The 21,572-nt window shown below is 45.7% G+C and overlaps 3 long non-coding RNA genes across 4 annotated transcripts; all 3 read right to left on the reverse strand.

Moving 5' to 3' along the window:
• Nucleotides 1–6,931: 6,931 nt before the first annotated feature.
• Nucleotides 6,932–9,406, reverse strand: LOC141730754 (uncharacterized). The gene is made up of 3 exons (XR_012582394.1): nt 8,177–9,406; nt 7,585–7,649; nt 6,932–6,966 (listed from the first exon to the last, which is right to left on the reverse strand). It is a non-coding gene; the product is annotated as an uncharacterized LOC141730754 (long non-coding RNA).
• A 2,989-nt stretch (nt 9,407–12,395) lies between these two features.
• LOC141730758 (uncharacterized) lies at nt 12,396–14,978 on the reverse strand. Of its 2 annotated transcripts, none has more exons than XR_012582403.1 (3): nt 14,208–14,978; nt 13,725–13,817; nt 12,396–12,658 (listed from the first exon to the last, which is right to left on the reverse strand). It is a non-coding gene; the product is annotated as an uncharacterized LOC141730758 (long non-coding RNA). The 2 variants fall into 2 exon arrangements; XR_012582402.1 differs by lacking the exon at nt 12,396–12,658 and adding an exon at nt 12,718–13,576 and having other exon boundaries at nt 14,208–14,960.
• A 2,480-nt stretch (nt 14,979–17,458) lies between these two features.
• LOC141730786 (uncharacterized) lies at nt 17,459–19,411 on the reverse strand. The gene is made up of 2 exons (XR_012582442.1): nt 17,841–19,411; nt 17,459–17,737 (listed from the first exon to the last, which is right to left on the reverse strand). It is a non-coding gene; the product is annotated as an uncharacterized LOC141730786 (long non-coding RNA).
• Between the last annotated feature and the right edge of the window lie 2,161 nt (nt 19,412–21,572).

Here is a 21,572-nt window from a genome sequence, read left to right on the forward strand (position 1 = left end):
GCTGCCCCCTCCTTTTCAACCCTAGGGTGATGAAAATGGGGTGGCTGCCTTCAAACCAAACCCATAACACCACAAGAATACTTTTCCCATTCCCCTTCAAATAGAACGCAGGGATTCCCTGTCACCCCCGGGATACCCCCAACAGCCTGGAAAAGGCAGCTTTTCCTGCAATCAACGCCCTTAAAACCACAAGTGAAGAGGGATCCCCTCAGTTCAAACGCAGACAATAAAAGAAGAGGAGCTGCTTCCTTCTCCTTAATCCCTTTCGTCCTCATAAGCTCCATTTCTGCTCCTGGGGAAGCGGGGAGGGACTGGCAAGATGAAATTGCAAAGGGGAAGGACAAAATTCCCCGCTCCAAACCCACACGGGCTCACCTGCTCGGCTGCTGCTCCCCGGCACAAAGATTCGTCCCTCGGCACAAACCCCTCCACTCAGCAGCTCCATGCAAAAATGTACAGAGGCAAACTCTCCCCCCGTTAAAACCGCCTCGCCCCGGCAAGAGCCACCCCCTCATCATCCTCACAGCTCACACCTGGGCTGCTCCGAGCCCCATCATCCTCACACCTGGGCTGCTCCGAGCCCTCATCATCCTCACACTCACACCTGGGCTGCTCCGAGCCCCATCATCCTCACACTCACACCTGGGCTGCTCCGAGCCCCTCATCATCCTCACACTCACACCTGGGCTGCTCCGAGCCCCTCATCATCCTCACACTCACACCTGGCGCCGATGCCACTCCAACAGCGCCTCTCCCTGTGCAGCACACAGCCCGCTTCTCACAGACAGAGCAAACAGAAATCCGCTACGGGCCTTGGCTTTCCTTAGTCCGTCTGGTTCCACAATTCAAACACGTACGTGCACTGATGGCATTGAGGGAAAGCTTTCCAGTGCAGAAAACTATCATTCTGCTAGCACACTTTGATTAACCCTCAGAAAAAGCAGGATCAGCGCCAACTCCTAAGACCCCTTGGGACACCCAATGCAGCAGACGTCGAAAAATGGGAAAAGTCAAGCTTGGAGTGGAGAAAGAGAATACAAATACACCAGCCTTTTAAAAAAGCCTTCACACAACAATAGTGGGAACCAGTCACATTTCTTCTTTCCTTGCTTTCTGTAATGACATAAATATGAAGTAAAAAAACCACATGAAACACAAGGCAGAGCTGGGAATTTACAGGTCTTTATTTGGCACTCTGGATGACAAGCGCCTCTTCCGGGACTGCGACACGATTTGGGGACTGGCAGAGAACGGAGGCAGAAGGTGCCAGAGAGCCCTTTCTATTGCCTCCAGCTCCTGCAGCTGTTCTGATGGTTTCGGGGCACAGCTCGGTCCATTCCTAGATAAAAACGCTAGGGCAGTATCTTCAAAACTGCTACCCATCTCCACTCGGAGTTTTCTGCATTCCTGTAAACAATGAGTGGATAGAGAGGGTTTCTCCCCAGATGAATTTAGAGACAAATTCCTATTCTTTACCAAGACCTATAAAAACGAATACCTTGACAGGTTTTAGCATTCTACACCCACCCCTCCCTGAATTTGGTGGCAGCTTTGGGTCCCTCTGGGGCACGACCCCCAGCGTGACGCCCCTCGCCCGCCCCCCGCCTGCTCCTGCACCGCAGTGGGGCTCCCGCTCCTGGGGACCGCGGGGTGCCCGAACGGCATCAGAGCCCCGAGTCTTCACCCCCTTTCCCTGAGCCCCGAAGAAGGCACAGAACGAGTCCGACTGCCCCGGACAGCAGCGCAGCGCTTCCTCCAAGCCCTTTGCACACGTCCATCCCCGCAGAAAGGGATTCTGCTGCAACAAGAAAGCGGGGCGGCCCCCAGAAAGGCCGAGGTTCCTCCCCAGCCTCGCTGTCCCGGGCCAGGGGCAGCGAGAGGGAGCGGCACAGACGGCGGGCACGGCGCGGCACAGAGCGGGGGCCGCTCTCGGCGCCGTGCCGGGAAAGCCGCAGCTCCGGCGCTGTCCGGCGGGGCATTTGACCGGCACGGGGGGATCCGCCGAGAGCCTCCGGCCCCGTGCGGGGACTCCTGCAAGGGCCGAGGGACGCCGGGCTCCGGCCCTCGGGCCTTTATTCTCCGGCGCCCCGAGCCCCGCGGCTGCGCGGCGAAGACGGAAAGGGGGCACGGGAAGAGAGCAGGGCATGAGAAAGGGCGGCGAGGGGGTCGGGCTGTGGAGGAAAGCTGCACGGGAAGGGAAACCCGGGAAGGGGGAAGAGGGAGGGTGGAGGAGGGAGGGTGGACAGAGGACGGAGACAGGGGGAACAGAAGGGAGTAGCGGGCTAGGGACAGGACAGGTAGGAGCCGGGCTTGTGGGGGGAGAGAGAATGGGGGAAAGGAAGCGAGAGAAGGCGAATACGTTGAGAAGGAAGGAGGGGTAGAGAGAGAGACAGGCGGGGAAGCCTCACAGAGCCCCGGCTGCACCCCGAGCCCGGCCCGGCGCCTCGCCCTGCCCGGGATGCTGCGCTCGGCGGAGCTCGGCTCGCTCCGGAGACACTCGGCTCGAATCGGCTCTGTGGCTAAACTCGGCTCTCTTCGGCCGCATTCGGCTGCATTCGCCTCTTCGGCGCGCCTCGGCTCGCTTCGGCCGAACTCGGAGTCGCTCTGTGTGCTCGGCTCGCTTCGGCCGAACTCGGAGCCGCTCTCTATGCGTTCGGCGCGCCTCGGCTCGGCTCGGCTCCCTGAGGGCGGGCAAGCGGCGCCGCCTCACGTTAAACGCGCCCGGCTCGGGGCTCTCCTGCTGCCGCGTCCCGCCGGCGGCCCGCCCATCGCACGGACACGACCGGGAGCGCGGGGCGGCACAGGGGCTCTTTAGGCGGTGACCGCACTCGCGCTAATTAGCGCGCACGAGAGCAGCGGGCTCGGTTCGCCTGAGCTCGGCTCCGTTCAGGCAGCCTCGCAAGCCTGGCCTCGGTTCGCTCGAGGCCGTCAGGTTCGGCCGGTCTCGCCTTGCTTCGGCTGAGCTCGTTCCATTCGGCCGAAGGAGGCGTCGTTCGCTCGTGTTTTTACAAATATCTTTCTCTATAGATTGTATATTTTTATATTTAGATTTATACTTCTATAATACTTCTATTATTCAAAATAAAAACCTCGTCGCTAACCAAATAAATACAAAAATCCACCTTCTTTTAAACGAGATTGAAATATTTTTATACTTTCTATAATAATATTCACATTCATATTTATAGTTTCTTTTGATGCATTATATTAATAATTAGATCTAATATATTTAAAATTCTAGAAATGTATTTAAATTATTATTATTCGTATTATGTATCATATCTACTGCTACAACTAATATTTTCTTCTGTTTTTAAACTTTATATGTATTTATGACATATATCTATACTTAGATTTCTACCTTTATATGATTTGTACTTATAATTTGGATAATCAAAACACTGCCTATTGACAAATAAACCCCCGCTTTATTTAACTATTTAAAAAATATTTTACATTTATAATTTTCCTATTTATATTTATAATTTATTCTATATTACATGAGAACACACCTGCTCCTGCACCCCAGTGGGGCTCCCTCTCCTGGGGACCTTGGGGTGCCCCAATGGCATCAGAGCCCCGAGTTTTCACGCTCTTTTCCTCTGTTTAGAAACTACACTGGAACTTTTTTCTGGAAAAAAGACATTACCTAAATCCTGTCCCCATGTCCCAGACAGATAGATATTCAGTTATTAGTTGGCTGGGCAGCAGTTTCTTAAATAGAAGGATAAACAAGGTGTGAACATTTTAGCTACAAGCAAATAGGCAAATCTGAACTAGGTACTGCTGGTCGACCACTGAAGTTATTTTGAAGCAATTTTTTAAACAATAAAATACTGATGCCACAAAAATAAAGCAAAAAGCTAACTACTGGCTAAGAAAAAATTAACTTTTGACAGCAACAACATTCCAACCACACAGGCTTTTTTCCCGATGTCATACCTTATAACTACCTCTCTTGGGAATTCTCATCATGTATCCCAAAAGGAATAAATACCTTAGAGCGTCCTAAAGCAAAAAGTAGCACACATGAGCTCCTCACACTCCTGGCAGTGCACTGAGCTCCTCACACTCCAGCGCAGCGTGCACTGAGTCTGCAACAAATTCTGCTCAGTGAGGGTCTGCAAACAAAGGTTCAACTGATGAACTGAACTGATTTTATAGGGATGTTTTCTAAGCACAGAAGCACAAAAAAGAACAAGCAGAAACAATTCTTAAATAAATCTGCAAGTTTTATTTAGCATATATGCGACTCATTTCCAACCTGTGGCTTCTCACTTTGATTTGTCCGTAGGTTCAGGAAGATGACAATGCACACTCTGCCTTCCCTGAGCCCCCCACGGCAGCTGAGCGCTGCTCCGTGTGCTCAGATCGTCAGGAGCTGGATTACACGTACCCGGACGGACTGGAACTGCTCTGCTGCAGATTCAGGAGACGACGGCAGAGAGGGGCTGGCCGAGGCGTCGTCCGAATTCCATTTCTGTGTGACGAGAAGCGGTTTGTTCCCAACAGCTGCAACATCCCCGGCTCGCTTCCGCGGTGAGTACCGATGGCACGCAAATGGCAGCCCGAGGAAATCGTGTTCTGGGCTCTAAGTGGCTGGGACAGGGTCTGATTTTTTGTTTTGCATCTGTATGACGATTAGTACGACAGGGCTCTGAGGGATGACATGGCAACACAGAATTAAAAACTCCTCGATAGGATTACATTGACTTCTAGGAAAAGACAAAAGCCTGTCACCCTTCTGAAATCTGCTTTTAATCCAAAGCACACGGATTGTCACTATACTGCACCTTCCAGCTTTTCAAAACAGCTTACTTCTGAAGACCAGGAAACATTGATTTCTACAGAAACAATGGGCAACTCCCAGGTTAATTTAAGCACTACTCTTTAATAGGGGATCTGCCAGCGTGCCAGTCCAGCTTCAAGTGCGCTTTATTTCAGTCTAACATCCCCACAAAATTCTTCTCACATCTTCCAACCCTGAAATCTTCTTTTTCCCTAAGGCTTCTCATCATTAGCAATTTCCAAGTAACATGGTATTTTTACAACATTCAAAAATGTCATGCTGGACTGTGCTAGAGAGTAATCTGCAAATATAAGCTTAGCAAAGATTGAATTGACTTGTCCAGAGAAAAAACCTACAAGTGAACACCCACACCTGCCTACAAAGAGCTGACAAGCCCCTGGCAGCTACCAGCATCAAAGCACAGTGGATGTTTCTAATAGAGGGTAAGGATAACAATACCACCTTTTGTTCTCTCCAGCTTGTTTTCCCTGCAGTCATATTTTGCTTCTTATGATTTTTTTAGTCTCTGTATCTTCTTGGACAGCACCGAGCCTGACGACAAGGACACGAGAGTCTTTCCCTGCCGTAGGGAGAGAACCAGGAAAACAGTTAAAAAAAGAACAGGGTAGTTTGAAATTCATACTTCCAGTGAGAAGCAGCGCCTAACAAACAGAACAAAAGCAAACAAAGCACGATACCTCCCTGGGGACAGAAGACTTATAAACCCTCCAGGATTTACGACCAACCCCTTCAGGACAGCAGCCAAGTGTCCCATGAGGTGGTGCTGCACCAAAGAACGATCTGACAGGTTCCAAAGAGTCAAATGCACAATATTTTGCAAAGCCGTGAAATCTTGCAAAATAACAAAAATACAGTTGATATAAACTACAGGGCAAGAGTACAAGTGTTCACTTTAAGAGCTGGAACCATGCAGGTGAGCACCTGATAACTGGATCCTCACCAGAGTTTGAACCCTTCGGTACACAGAAGGGTTTTCCCCAGAAATTTCACAGACTGAGTTTTGATAGAAGTACACTTGCCAGATCCTCAGAAGCATCACCCATTCTCCAGGTGTCTGCAGAGAACTGCAAATGGCTCTCACGTAGTTTGAGCTGGTTCTCCAAGGTCTCAGGGTGAATTTCACCAGATGCAACCAAATCGGGCGACTCCCAGTGGGACAGAAGGAACCCAAAGTTTGGGTAAGCAGAGCTGCAGCAAATACTGAGGAAACAAACATAACAGTGTAAAAAATAATAAACCATCCTTTTTTTTTCTCTTGCTTTTGTTTTTTTCTTATTCAGATCAGCATAGCAATTAAAGAGAAGGTGACAAACTCACCATTACTGAACATTTCATCATCTGTAAGCCGAGCATCCTTAGCATAGAGGACTCCAAAGTTAAAATTCACCGATCCCTGGGAAATAAAACCAAATATTGTATGATAAACAGTCAAACAGCAGACATAAAAATTTGTTTCCTCTAAGGACTTTCAGGTATGTATGTATCTTTGCATACATCCTACACATTAGAACATACACTTTATACCATCACCTGATACATAATATTTTACCTTTAAATTTTGATAGTATAGCATGAATTTTTAACTTAAATTGGTGATCTATTATTATTAAGTTGGTACTGAAAGTTATTTCTGCTGTCACGTTCAAAAAAACTTTTTTTTTTTTTTTTACTGTAATGAGCAATCGATTTCAAAGTCATCACAAGCCCATCAAAATACAAAGCTGTATTCACTGGGCGGGTCTGTGAGCTAGAAGTAGTTAGGCTTGGACTTCCCTCTTGTTCTTCCAGAACCGATAAATCCTGTCAACAAAACCAGGATCTTTAGCCCACTGCTGTGAAAGATTCTACAAGGATGATGGTTTGATTTGTGTTTACAAGTTTTGATTTGAAATGGCCAGTTCAATGGATAAAGACAGTTTAAGTAGTATTACGTTACTATTATTATTATTTCTATTATTATTTTTACTATTACTACTACTATTATTATCACCTGCTACTGGAAGAAACAAACCAGTCGTACCTATACTTAATTACTTTTATTTCCAGAAAATAATAAAGAAAAAGAACCAAACCAAAAAAAGTCACTTCCTACCTTTTATATCAAGGGAGGAAAAATTTCTCTTGGGCTCTTCTCCAATTTATCAAGACTCATAGCACTGAAAGGCAAACAAAACAGTGCTTTATAGAAGGGCAAGTGCACATTTCAAGGCTGAACCACCAACCGATTGCAGTGACAGCAGTTACAACATGAATCGTTCTGAGAGCCTCTGTTAAATGCAATGTTCTGTGGAACTGCCATTTCTTTCCCAAAATACTAACTTCCAACACTTCCTAAACGTATTTGGTATTTTAAAACAACAGAAGTTAGTGAGACACTGTGTGGAGGTCAGGTTTAAATTTATTTCCTTCTAAAGCACAGAGCTCTGTTCCATCACCCTTCACTTCGGCTCTGCACTGAATCACGGTGAGCATTTGAGGAGTGCTCAATAACCAATTCTATTTCTCTCTTTTTCTAGTTCTCTCTATTCCTGAATAATTAAAGACAAGTCCAATGAAAAATGACAAGTTCAGCATCAAAGTCACACTTTTTCCCTTTGTCTGGTCAAGAACAGGCTCTAAATCCACTTAGTGCTGCCTGCAACAATTAAGACGTGCAAAACCATTTTTACATGTTTTATAGGTTTATCATAAAAGCCACGGAACGCAAGCTCTGAATTACAGGAAAAGGTACACAGTCAAATATCTAAAGGGATCACTTATTTGTAAATGCATACCTTGACAGAGATCGCACTGAGAACGTTTCTGTGGGACTCTAAGGGAGACATATTTTCTGAGTACCCTGTAAACAAGAAAAGCTAGGATATATTACAGGACACACCCACTTTTTCTACATATTCAAATAGGATTTTTAATAAAAACAACTCAGTTGAAAAAGAAAGAAGAAAACCAAGGTCATTTTACTCAGCTATATTTACTCCCAATTTACAGAAAAAAAAAAAGTCACGGGTGCTGCAAAGAAAAAAAAAGTGAACCATAAACGCCTACAGTACAGTTTTAAAACAAGTGCTTGGATAAAAGAATCTCATGGAACGTGAAGTAGAAAAAAAGTGAAACCACTATCAGACCTGCCTATTTTCTCACCTTGGTACAAGAAAATCCTAAAAGCAGTATAAAGTCACTGCCTAAAACCGGTCATGGGATGTAACCAAGAACAATTTAGGCATTTGCTAATCTAGACAGAAACCTTTTCTGGATGCTAGTGTCAAATCACAAGTTTTGTCTTTCAGAAGCCCGACAATGCTGGAAAGCACTTTCTCTGGGGCTCGGGAGGGCAGGGGCAGAAGGGGATGAGTTTGCAGATCGCACCTGTGCCATCGGAAGGATACAGCCCGCCTGCTCCCTGCGCTGGGCATTCTCCCGGCCATCTCTGGCTTTACCGCTCAGCGCCGCTCCATCCGTTTGCATGGCAGAAAGAGCCTCGAGCACTAGCGCAGGCAGCAGCCCAGTCATTCCGGCGATATCGCAGCGCTCTCTGCTCGCAACGCCCAACACGCGGCGGAGCCGCCTCCGCCCGCAGCACCGGCAGCAGCCCGAGGGGGACGGCTGCAGCTCGGCGGCTGCTGCGCCTCCGCCAGCCTGAGGGCAGCCGCCCCACCGGGACCGCGGGAGCGACCGGCGCCGCTCGCCCGGGGCGGCTCCTGCAGCTCCCGGCCCGCGGCAGCAAAGCACCGCCTCGCCCTCCGCCATCGCTACCGCTGCGTAAGGCCGAAGAACCGGACCGACGCCCCTTCCGCGCTGCTCAGCTCCGTGCGGGCGGCCAGACGGAGGTTTCGCCCCTCCGGCGTCGCCGCCGCGGCGCCGTCCCGCGCACAGCCCGGCGCGGCCGCCTGGCACGCCAGCCACTCATGCGCCGCGTCAGCCGTTGCGTCACACGCCTCGCCGGCAGCAGGGCCTGCCGGGAGTTGTAGTCTCGGGCTGACAGCCACTGCTCCGTCCTCCGCCACCGGGAGCTGCAGTCCCTCCCGGGCATCAAACGGGTCCTTCGCCCCAGGGCGGGGAAGGACCTGAGGCAGCAACGCTCCTCCCGAATGCCCTCTCTTTTTCGCTCCAACTCTTTTTTCCTTTTTCACTCTGCTTTTCACCCCTTCCCTTCCCTCTTGTGGTCCTGATTCCTTTCCTTTCCTTCCCTTCCCTTTTTTCTATTTCTGATCTTGGTTTTCCTTTCTAGCTTTAGAATAAAAAAGCAGCACTAGAAACTTTCGGGCTACCTGGGAGTAAAAAAAACCTCCAAAACGAAAATGATTTAAAGAAAAATATTTATTCCCTGGGAGCCTGAAATTTTCTACTGCTGCACATGACATAGAGCTTTTATTCCTTCTTATAGAGTTGATATTTTATACTTACTTTATACAGCGCCCCCTGCCGTGTGATCCGGAGACCTGCAGGGAGAGCGCTGCGGCGTCCTTCGGTTCTGTTTAAAGAAACTCGGCTCAATTCGGCTTGCTTCGGCTCTTGGTCTAAACTCGTTTCAGTTCGGCTCTTCGGCCCAACTCGGCACGCTTGGGCTAAACTCGGTCACACTCGGCGCATTGTCTAAATGCGACCAGTGTCGGCTACCCTCGGCTATCGATTCCAGTCGGCTATCATCGGCTCTTGGTGTAAACTCGGCTGTTTTCGGCCACACTCGGCTCTTCGGCTCAAGTCGGCTCTGTTCGGCCACACTCGGCTCTTCGCCTCTACCGAACAATTCGGCCCCGCTCGAAATATACCTATTTTTACATTGGAAGTATACATTTCTCTTAGGATTTTTACTTCTCTAACACTTGCAGGATTCAAAATAAAACCCCTGCGTCCACCCATACATGCCAAATACAAACCCCTTTCATTTCAACTGTATTTCATTTTTTTTTTAAATAATATTTTTCAAATTTAGATCCACATTTATATTTAAATTCTATACTGATGTGTGTTCGATTTTGCATTTCTATTTTCCCATTTATTTATAAATTTATATTCTATGTTACAACTCTTCCTATTACTTCTATTTTTTTTCGTATTTTTATTCAGATCTTTATATATTTATTATATCTTTCTGTGTGAGGATTTTTACTTCTGTAGCACTTCCATTATTTAAAATAAAACCCCTGCCTCCACCCACGTTAAAGCCAAAAAGAAAACCCTTTCTTCTCAACTGTATTTCAATATTTTTTAAAATTCTGTTTTTCAGGTCCATATTCACATTTACATTTAAAATGTATACTTACGTATGCTGTTATTTGTATTCTCCATTACATCTCTTCCTATTATCTCTATTTACTTATATTTTGTGTTTATATCTATATTTATATCTTGATTGTATATCTCAATATTGAGAAATATATACCAATAATATCTACATTCATATCATTTAAAATAAAAACCCTGCCTCTAACCCAGTAAGAATAAAAAAAACCCCAACCCTTTTTTTCAAACAATATTTAAATAGGTTTTATCCTTATGTCTGATTTTTATATTCCTATTTGCATTTATAATGTACATTAATGTATATTGCTTACTTATACATTTATCTTTATCAATCTCAATTTGTACATAAATTTATATTCTATATTACATCTGATGCGAGCAGTTATATATTTTTATACATATTTTTATACATTGACTATATATTTCTGCGTCAAGATTTTTACTTCTGTAACACTTATTTAAAATAAAACCCCTGCCTCTACTTAAATAAAAGCCAAAAAATTCCCTTTCTTTTAAACTATACTTACCTATTTTTATATTTATATTCCCATTTATAATTTATATTGCCGTATCATGTTATTTATATTCTATACTACAACTCTTCATATTACTTACCTATATTTATAGTTCAATTTGTAGTCATAGTTTAGCAATCTCCCTTTATATATTTATTATCTATTTCTATCTTAAGATTCACATTTCTATAACACTTCTATTATTTAAAATAAAACTCCTGCCTCTAACCAAATCAAAACCAAGGACACTTCTTTATTTCAACCACATTTAAAATTTAACAAGTAACTTTATCTTTCAAAATTATAATCATATTTAGATTGATAATTTTTATTCATTATATTCATAGATATTATATATATCTTAGGGAGAATGCCCTCTAATATAAGCATAGATAGAAAATTTCTGTATTGTATATTTCTTTTACTTGGATTTATTTAATATCAATATTTATAGATATTTGTATTTCCCTATATATTTGTATCTGAATTTTTATTTTTTTCTATTTATATGATTTATTAATAAAAACAGGTCTACAACCTAATAAAACCCCCAATTTAACTATATTTAAGTATTTTTATATTTACAATCTATATTTATATATCTTTGTGCATATATATAATAGACTATCATTTATCTATGTGATAATATCTTACAATTCCATACCATGAATTATAGTTTTATATATGTATCTGTTCTCTATATTTATGTTTACCACTCTAATGTAATATTTCTTTTTAAATGTATATTTATTTCTATTTTCATCTCTATATTAAACCATATAAATAAGCCACAACAATACCGTACCTTTGTCAGCACCGGCACGCAGCACACGCTCATCCCATCGCAGCACATCAAAACAAAACATATTTTTATCACTAACGGAACAAACATCCCACAACACTGAACCCTCATGAACACTCAAATAAACCTAACCCAAAATAAATTTTAAATCCCACTTCAACTAGCCCAAAACCTGCGCACATGCTCATCATAAACGTCCTCCTAAACCAGTATCTCAAAAACCCCAAAAACCTCAAATACACCTTGAAAATGACACAACTGCTAAGAAAAACAAACACCCACTAAAAATTAAACCAAACCAACTCACTAGACTCAAAACTGTACAACTGACCCTAAACAGTACTAAAAGAAGCCCCCAAAGCTCTACCTTTATGCTAATGCACAAATAAAAACCAATAATCTATAAAACTTAATTTAAAATTAAAAGAAAACTAATTCAAAGCATAAAAATAAAAAATCTAAACTGTTAAAATACTAAAAAATATCACTACCCAAATTAAAAAACATATTGCCTATAAAAACCCACCACGTGAATACCCCTGGCACCAAAAATAAAACTAAAAAAACCTATCGAACCAGAAAGAAAACGGAACTTAGGAAAACCAAAACCATAACGTTCAAGTACTCACACCACATCCCTTACCGGACAGCAACTATAAACAACATCAAACCATACAATCAATTCTAAAAACCACCTTAAAACCACTACATTGAAAAACCTTTCAAAAATTAAACACTGCATTTAACAAAAGCCATCGAATAAATTCACACCCACAAACTCCGGCAGCCCACCTGGCCCAACCAAAGCTGGATGTTTATGCATACAGTAAACAAAACCAAAACCCCAGTAATACCTATCAGAAGTCTGTGAAAGAAACCTATTGAAATCAATCCTGCCTCAAATACAAACCAACCCATCCAGAAAGTTAGTTCACTCAAAAAACAACTTACACTGAGTTAATAATACCAAGAAATTAAACAACACACCATATACCACCAATGAATATAATAGTCAGGTAAAGAAAAACTACTTTTTTTTTCTTTTTTTTATTTAAACTAACTTCTTTTATTAGCTAGAACAAAAGATTTTGCCAGGCCTGTAACAACAACAACAACTTCTTTTTCTTCTTCACCTTCTGAAATGTCCCTTCTCACTCCCAAATTCCTTTCAACTCCTGAGTTTGCATCCAAGCAAAAAGCAAAATTCGTGCGCTCGCGCGTTCGATGCTCCTGTCAGATTCTCTGCTTCCCTCCACATCTTCTTACGCTTTCAGCCTTCACGCCGTCCTGCCGTGATGAGTTTGACAGAAGAATTGGCACATGTTAACAGAGCATTTCCCTCCCTCCCTCCCTCCGGTTTCCTCAGCACATTCCAATCCATCCCAAGCCTGCAACGATGCACGCTCACCCCAAGGCTCACAGCAAGCATGCAGCAGCTCAGGCTTACTGGGCTCCAGGGCTCTGTGCCTTAGACAGCCGAGGAAACTTCTGATGAGCCTCCGTTCCAATAAACTGGGATGCAAACTCACCTCCATCTCAGAGCCTCAGTGACCTCGGCCAGCCCCTTCCTCACTTCCCTGGGTCACAATCACTTCCAGGCAGAAGGATGCCAAGCAGGCTTTTGTCTTTTCTCTTAAGTGCCAACAGGTAAAATATGTAGGCTTTGACATAACTGATTACCCTCTCTTTGCACTCTCCCAAGGACAGTTTTAAAGAAAAGATAGAAGAAGATTGCTGCTAAATCCATATGGGATAAGGAGGAAAGCAGCAAGGATCCCAGGCCAGCAGCGTGCCCAGGCAGCGTCACGTCCCTGCCACCCTGTGACAAGGCACACAGCTGCAAAGCCCCAAAGCCTGCAGGCCCTGGAGCTGCCACACGGATGGACCCGGTTCCCTTCCCGGGTGCCCAGAGGGAAACCTGAGGGCAGGTGTCCACCCCGAGGCTGCACCCAGAGCCCCGGGCAGGGATGGAGTCGCTGACTGCCCTCTGGGGACGAGACCCTCCCTGCAGGCGACACTGCCTTCGGGTTCTTTTCTGGGTTTTTTTCTTGCCCATCTTGTTGGGGTTTTTTCCTGGGTTTTTTCTTACCCATCTTCGTCTGTTTTACTGGGTTTTAAGCCAACATGGGTACATTCCATGTCAGTACATACAATATAACCCGGCTGAGGATTTTTTATTCTAACTTTAAAAATGAGTTGCAAAACCTGAAAAGCAAAAGTCATATACACAAGGTTAAATCCATTCAGCATGTGCCCACCCATGCAGAGACGAGCAGACACAGACAGACACAGCCACGTGCTCTCACACACACTGACACACTCTTGCCACTTACACGCTCGCTGCGGCCCTTACCTGAGACGCTGAAGAACGTGCTGTGACACATCTTCTGGCTGCTGCTCCTTGAAGTAAATGGCAGACCCTGGGGAAATGAGCAGCCTCGGGGACCTGTGAGACAACAGGAAGGGTCAACGAGTGGCTGACAGCTAGGACTTGTCCCCACTCTGGACCAATAAATTATCTACCCAAAATCCCACAAAAGACAGATGAACAGTAAAGCTTTTATAACTGTTCTACCTAACTGTGACTACGTGCCAGGGCAGGGCAGCTGCGTTCGTCAGTGGCACAATGTAAGTACAGACAGTATCAGCTGAGGCAAACACTGCAAGTGTACACAGGGTGTAAGTATACACAATAAAGGGTAACGCAATTACATGCTGTGTAAGTACACACAGTACAAGCCAACAGAGGTACACAGAATGTGAGTACACACCGTATAATCCAACATAGATACACATGGTATAGGTACATACAACATAAGCCACCACAGGTACATACAACACAAGCCAGGACTGGAGATAACTTCTGGAAGATGAATTCTTGAGACCTACATCCTTTGAGAAGATAGAACCGAGAGAACCACTGCAGTCACCTGAGGAGGTGCATCTGAAACAAAGTCAGGACAAAAGTCAAAGGGAGGCAGGATACCTTAAGAGCTCCAGATGTCCTGTGTCCATCTACAAATCCCATCTGGAGTCCAACTACACCCCACATTACACATTCCAAGTCCCCGGGCCCTCTCCTATCGCACCAGGCTATGCGGCAGGGCAGAGCAGCCCCGGCACAAATGTGTGCTGACACCCGTGACACAGGACAGACAGGACAGGACACACAACGGGGACACAACAGGAACAGAAATCTCTTGGCAAGGAAAATGGCTGCAAGGACTGAGAGCATGCAAAAGGAGATGACTGAGTTCAAACTGACGGTGAGCTGATGAGGCTCAGAGAACACTGCAGGAAGAAGATGCTAACTGAATGATTGATTCCAAGAACAGTAAAGATGGATGCCTAGGAATCCTATGGTCAGAATCCTCTGCCTGCCCTCACATTCTTTCAAGCCCTAATCCACCATAATGGATCCAGGTGGGGCACAGCTGTCCGTACAGCTCAGAACAAGACCTGACAAGACATCTGACTGGATGCTTCCAAAGAGAGAACTTTTGACTGGGGAGCTCAGACAGGTATCAGAATCGCATCTCTGGCCTGGGTGCCAGGCCAAGGAATGCAGAGATCACAGATGCTAACAATGATGCCAAGGTTTCTGACAGGCCCCTCAATGTGCTAAGGTAAAAGACAGGAGATACACAAACAACACATAATGCACAGCAGACAAGTGACACCAGACACACCGGGACTGCTCTGCCCTGAGCACCTCAGCACTGTGATCAAAGGTGAGACTTTGCTTTTATGGGGCCTAAGGGGCCACTTCATGGACACCCCCCCACCGCCAAATTGGACTCAAAAACCCCTGCCAGTAATTCCCAAACCAGCACCCTGCCTTCATCCCCTCTGTGGGTCATAGCCCTCTACTTATCTCTCAGACATCTGGCGATGCCGGTCCGTGCCAGGTGCAAAGAAAGGCCACCTCGTCAGCTGGGAAGGTCCTGCTGTCACCGGGCTGGTGTCTCTCAGACAGCTAGAGTAAAGAGAACCAAACATCAGTGCCTGATCTTGGCACCCCATCGGCCAAAACCCCACCAGTCTGCTACTCACCGTGCTCCTAGGAAGGCCCGGCACCTGCTAACTCTGACCCTCTGCCATGGATGCAATGCATCTGCACCTGAAAGAAAGTTAGAACATGTGTCAAACACCACCAGGATAACTCACAAGCTGCGAAGACCTCAGATCCATCTAGGAATAGCATCTAGAGCCCAAGTACAGCCCCCATTACAAATTTACACTCCCCAGGGCTTGTCCCATTGCAGCTGGCCATGCGGCAGGGCAGAACAGCTCCGGCACCCATATGTGTGCAGACACCCGTGACACAGAACGTGACAAACAGGGGGACATCAAACACCACACATCATGCTTGTCGTGAGGGCCTCGAGGGAAGAAGGCAAAAGGGACCCCAAAGACACACTAGGGAACACGGCACACCGGAAACCACGACACAAACCAGAGCTGTTCTGCACTGCCCGCCTGAAAGCTGCCATCAAAAGTAGAGCCTCTCCCTTTAGCTGTCCTAAGAGGCCCTTGGACAAGTTTGCTTTTCCCTCCGCTAATTTTTAAATCTGTCCCAAGAACTCCCAACCTGCTACGCCCCCATCTCCAGGCCGTGCCTCCCAACTTATCTTTTGGATGATCGGTGATGGGAATCCACGTTGCACCTGAAATGAGTCTGCTTCAGAGAGCCTTGTGATCGCCTGTGAGCCTCTCGGTCAGCTACAATAAAGAAAACCAAAACCAAAGCATGAGTCCAGAGTTATGTGGGCCAAATCCCAGCCAGTCAGCTACTTGCCCTCTCCTGAGTGTGCCTGGCTCCCTCAGGCTCCAGCTTCATCCTGATTCCAAGGCTGTGGCCTTTATTAGGGCTGGCACCTGGGTTAGAGAAAGGCAAAGTTAAATGGCATTCCTGTGAGTGCACTGGATGACTCTGTGTGCTCTAAGACATGGGAATGCCTCTGCTAGAAGCCTTGTGGGGAGGGGGGCCCTCAAATAAACAAATAAACACCCTTTCTCACCCTGCTGCCTGCAAACCCCCTCCCAAGAACTCCTAACTGGATACCTGCTCACCCTCCCTCTCCCACTCACAATCCTCAACTCACCTGAAGCCTCAATCTCAAACAGCATCCTTGACACTGGGCAGATCCCTCCTGAGACACGATGAATCTGCTGCAAAAAGTGTTGTCCTTGACACAACCTGGAATCTCTGAAAGGCGTGCTCCTCCTAAAAACCATAAAAAACAAACCAAGAACAAAACCAGAAATTACAAAGGTGCTTTAACACCCCTAAACACAAAACCCAAAATTGTGAACCTACATACTCCCTGTATTCCATGCTGTTTTCTTCACAGTCTCTTCCAAGCCTCTGCTGCTTTAGATGCCCAGAAACACCTGCTGGAAACAAGCTGAGATGAGCTGAAAGAGCCTCTTCACTGAAATGAGAGGAGAACTCCTACCCCAGCACACCCCAGAGAGGGAATGAAGCCCCTCGGCCAAGGCTGGGGTTAATATACCCCCGATGGTGCCTGCCTCTCGTTCCCATGGCACCCAGGAAAAGGGAGGGGGCAAATCCTCCCAGGTATAAAAGCCCTCAGAACAGCTGCAGCTGTTTGGCCTCTCTGACTCAGATTCAAGGGGAGTAAAGGGCTTGTTATAGAAGAAAACTCTTCACAAAAATAACAGTGCTTTCTTTTTTGCAACAGCTACTTGGAGCAGAAGAACAGAAAACTGGTAAGACATAAAACTTTGTGGTTAGGTAGCATAGCTGGATAAATTGGGTCATTTGCTGTTAACTTACATAATTATTCTGTATTTAACCAAAGCCATCTAATAAATTCACACCCAAAACTCCAGCAGCCCAGCTGGCCCTACCAAATCTGTATGTTTATACATACAGTAAACAATACCAAAATCCCAGTAATACCTATGAGAAGTCTATGAAAGAAACCTATTGAAATTAATCCTACCTGAAATACCATCTATTCCTACCTGAAAACCCATCCAGAAAGTTAGCTTCACTCAAAAAACAATTTACACAGAGTTAATAATACCAAGAAATAACACACCATATACCACCAATGAATATAATAGTGAAGGAAAAAAAACCCACATTTTAAATTTTTTTTAATTTAAACTAACTTCTTTTATCAGCTAGAACAAAAGATTTTGCCAGGACTGTAACAACAACTCCTTCTCCTTCTGAAATGTCCCTTCTCCTTCCCAAATTCCTTACAACTTCTGAGTTTAAATCCAAGCCAAAAGCAAAATTCGTGCACTCGTGCGTTCGATGCTCCTGTCAGATTCTCTCTTTCCCTCCACATCTTCTTACACTTTCAGTCTTCACGCTGTCCTGCTGGGATGAGTCTGACAGAAGAACAGGCACATGTTAACAGAGCATTTCCCTCCCCAGAGCTGGTTTCCTCAGCGCATTTCACTCAATCCCAAGCCTGCAATGATGCACGCTCACCTGAAGCAGGGGGAGAAATCTGTAAAGGTCACTAAATACATAAAAGCGCATCCCCATTGTTCCATTACTCAGCAGCCCATCCGGCCAAGGTCAGAGCTCGCTGCCCACCGAGGACACGGCAACCAGCAGGGCCCTTTCTCCCACTCTCCAGCACGGACCTGCGAAGCCACAGAGGAGTTTACAGAGACCGGGAGCCGGCGGGACGGGACGGGCGCCCGGCCCGACTTTCCAAAGCTGGCGGCAGCGACGGCGGCGAGAGCCACGGCCCCGCTCCGCCTCCTGCGCCGCCTGCCCGGGGCCGCCCCGCCGGGATTGTCCGGCCCGCGGTCGCTCCCAGCGCCTGGAGCGGGGCGGGCGCGGGCCCGGGGGCTGCAGCCCTGTTCCGATGCCGCTCGCTCCCGCCCCTCGCACTTCCTTCGCTCGGCAGCCGCGTCCTTCCGCCGCCCCCGGCACCCAGCGGCGAGAGGCAGGGCGCTGGCTCGGGGGGTGCAGTACCGCCCTTTGGACACAGGGGGGCAGACTCACCGGGGTGTGCTATTTTCTCCGCCTTTTTGGCCGCCATTTTGAGAAGGTCAAGCCAGTCCGAGACACCCGCGACACGCCACTCCCAACACGGCGGCCTCTCGGCTGCCTGCCGGCTCACGGCTGCAGTACCGCGCTCTGCCCACAAGGAGGCAGCACTGCCGCCCGCCCCAGACGGGGGCGCAGCGCGCCTCGGGGCTGCGGGCAGCGAAGGCGGCAAAAAAGAACAGGGGCGACCCCAGACAAAAACTGCTCTGAAATAAATGCCAAAAACCTGCCTCCTATCGAGCAAGAGTCAAACAAGCCCCCTTGATTTAAAGCCATGTTTAAATAAAAGTTTTATTTCTATTTTTCATATTTATAGTCACACGCATATTTATAGTGAACATTGATGTAGCATGTAATTTATACAATATATTCTGTCTATTCCTATTGTTTATATGTATTTCCCTGTGTTTTTATAAATATCTTTCTCTATTAATTGTATAGTTCTTATATAGTTCTTCTATAGCTTAAAACTACATTTCTAAAATACTTTTATTATTTAAAAAAAAATCCAATTCTAACTAAATAAATACCAGAAAACCCTTCTTTTAAACTATACTGAAATATTGTTATATTTAGAGCTTGCATGACTATATACACATTTATATTTCTAGTTTATATTGATGCATTATATTTAGAATATATATAATATGTATCCTGCTCAAATAATAGAGAGAAATTATTTATTAAATTACGTATCATATCTACTGCTAAACCTTGTTTTTTCCTTTATTTTTAATTTTTATATTAACCTTTAGCTATTTATGATATATTTATATACTTAGACTTCTACCTTTATATTATTTGTATTTATAATTTTTATACTAAAACCCCTGCTTTTGCCAAATGAAAAACAAAACCATCCTTTATTTTCAACTACTTGAAAAATACTTTTATAATTATAATTATCATATCTATCATTTGTTTTATAAGTATAGTACATCAATTGATATATCTATTTTATATCTATTTCCTATAATATACTAAAAAAGATATATACAGTATTACTTTTATTATGCGTAGTATCAATTGATGTTATTTTATATTTACAATTATTTAAAAATTTTATGTATACCTGCATATATTTGAAACACATTTCTATATTTATATTTGAGTTGGGTTGTGTCTATATTTATATTCTCTATCTACATATCTATAAATACACACAATACTCTAATTAAAAAAGATAATATCTTATTGTAACATATAATAACTTATGTTACAAGTAAAATTTTAAAAAAAGATCAAATATATAAAAACAAGAGAGGTTTATTCCCATTTCCACACATCTGTTTTGTTTAAATGTAGTTATAATATTACATTAGAAATCCAATTCCTAAATAAAATTACAATACAAAGAGCATTGAATTGCCAGCAATATCTTCGAAAAACATCAAGATACCTCCAACAGCCAAAAATCTGCCAGCCAAAAAACCACAAAACACTCTTTTCAATAACAAATTCTCATCATATCAGAAAAATGGAACCAAGATAAAAGAAAACCCTGGAGAAACACGCACAGCAAATTACAACAACTACTAAAAAAATAAAATCAAACCAACCTACTAAACCCCAAACAGTGCCACTGACCCAGAAGGTTACTAAAAAAAAATAAACAAAATTCTACCTCTACACTAACTCAAAGAATAACCAATCCTCTGTAAAAATAACAGCCGAACTACTTAACGAAATAGAAAAAATCTCAAGGTCTAAAAACTAAGAAAACAACTACTCAATACTACTTGAAAAGATCCACCATATAAATACCGAGATTCCCAAAATAAAACCGATGAACAACAATCAAATACATGAAAGAACAACAACAACAAAAATAATAAAAAAAAAAAAACCAACAACAAAAAAAGCCCCAAAACCGAATAAACTTTCATTTTCAACAAAAATATTATTCCCAACGGAATAAACCCATAGTGCCTCAAGCTATCAAAATAAAAATAACACCTAGAAACAAACACAAAGACTAAAGACAAACGTAACCATAAACAATGTCTCCCAAATTACCCGCAACCATAAAACATACACTACAATCAAACCAACCAAATAAATAAAAGCCCTGGAAGACGATAAACACACATGCAATTCGCGAGATTAAAAACCCGCTGCTATGAACGACACGACGCTACCTCAAAAGCCCACCGAAACAAACACTACCCGCTCACGCCAATAAAAGCCACCTCAACAGAATTAAAATCCGAACCGCTGCTTCGCGCTACGACCCGTAAAAACCATTGCGCGCCTTTCTAAACATAATACCCCGGCAAAAAAACCATATCCGACTACGAAACCCAATCCGAAACGAACCTTTATCATCCCCACCGGCACCGAGAACCGCAGCAGTCAGGAAGAACACCGTAGCCCTTAGCGTACCCCCGCTGCAAACCGAACACAGCGATGCAATCAATGCCGAAAAAGCGCCTCCGAACCGCGGCACCGCCCCAGCACTGCGAGCAGCCGAAGCCCGCGCTCGCTGCCGGCCCCGGACGGAGCGCAGCTCCCGCCAGGAGACCGGCTCCTCCGGCGGCTCCTCCGGCACGCGGGGCCGGCGCCGGCCCGGAGAGCCGCGCCCGCTGCCCCTGCCCGGCGGGGCCGGCACCGGGCCCGGGGGTGGCGGCGGCGCCCGAGCCCCGCGCCCGGAGCGGCCGGAGCGGCCGGCACCGCCCGGGCCGCCGCAGCAGCGCCCGCGCCGCCTCTGCCGCCCGTGGCCGGCCCGGCGCGGCTCCGCCACCGCCGCCCTCGGCCGGCCCGGCCGCGCCAAATCCCCCGTGCGCCCCGGCAGCTGCCCGGGCCGTGCCAGCGCCGCTCCCGAGCGGCAACGTTCCGGCCCGGGCCGCGGCCACCACAAGCGCCCTCCGATGCAGCGGCACGGCCCCCTTGCAGCCCTGCAAACGCTGCCACAGCTGCAGCTTCCCGCAACCGAAGCCCGAAACTGACGCCGCAGGCGGGGCTCGCCTCCCTTCAACAAGGGCAAAGAAGTGTCCTCTCCCCTTCACGTTCGTCCCCTACGAGAGCACAAAAGAAGGGGCGCTCCTCAAATGAAAGCCTTCGACTGATGGCAAAGGGCCATTTCCACCTCCATTCAAAGCCTTGAAAAGGAGGGACACCACGGCTGCCCCCTCCATTTCAACCCTAGGGTGATGAAAATGGGGT

The sequence above is a fragment of the Zonotrichia albicollis genome, chromosome 13 (assembly GCF_047830755.1).
Source record: "Zonotrichia albicollis isolate bZonAlb1 chromosome 13, bZonAlb1.hap1, whole genome shotgun sequence".
NCBI classification, from domain to species: domain Eukaryota; kingdom Metazoa; phylum Chordata; class Aves; order Passeriformes; family Passerellidae; genus Zonotrichia; species Zonotrichia albicollis.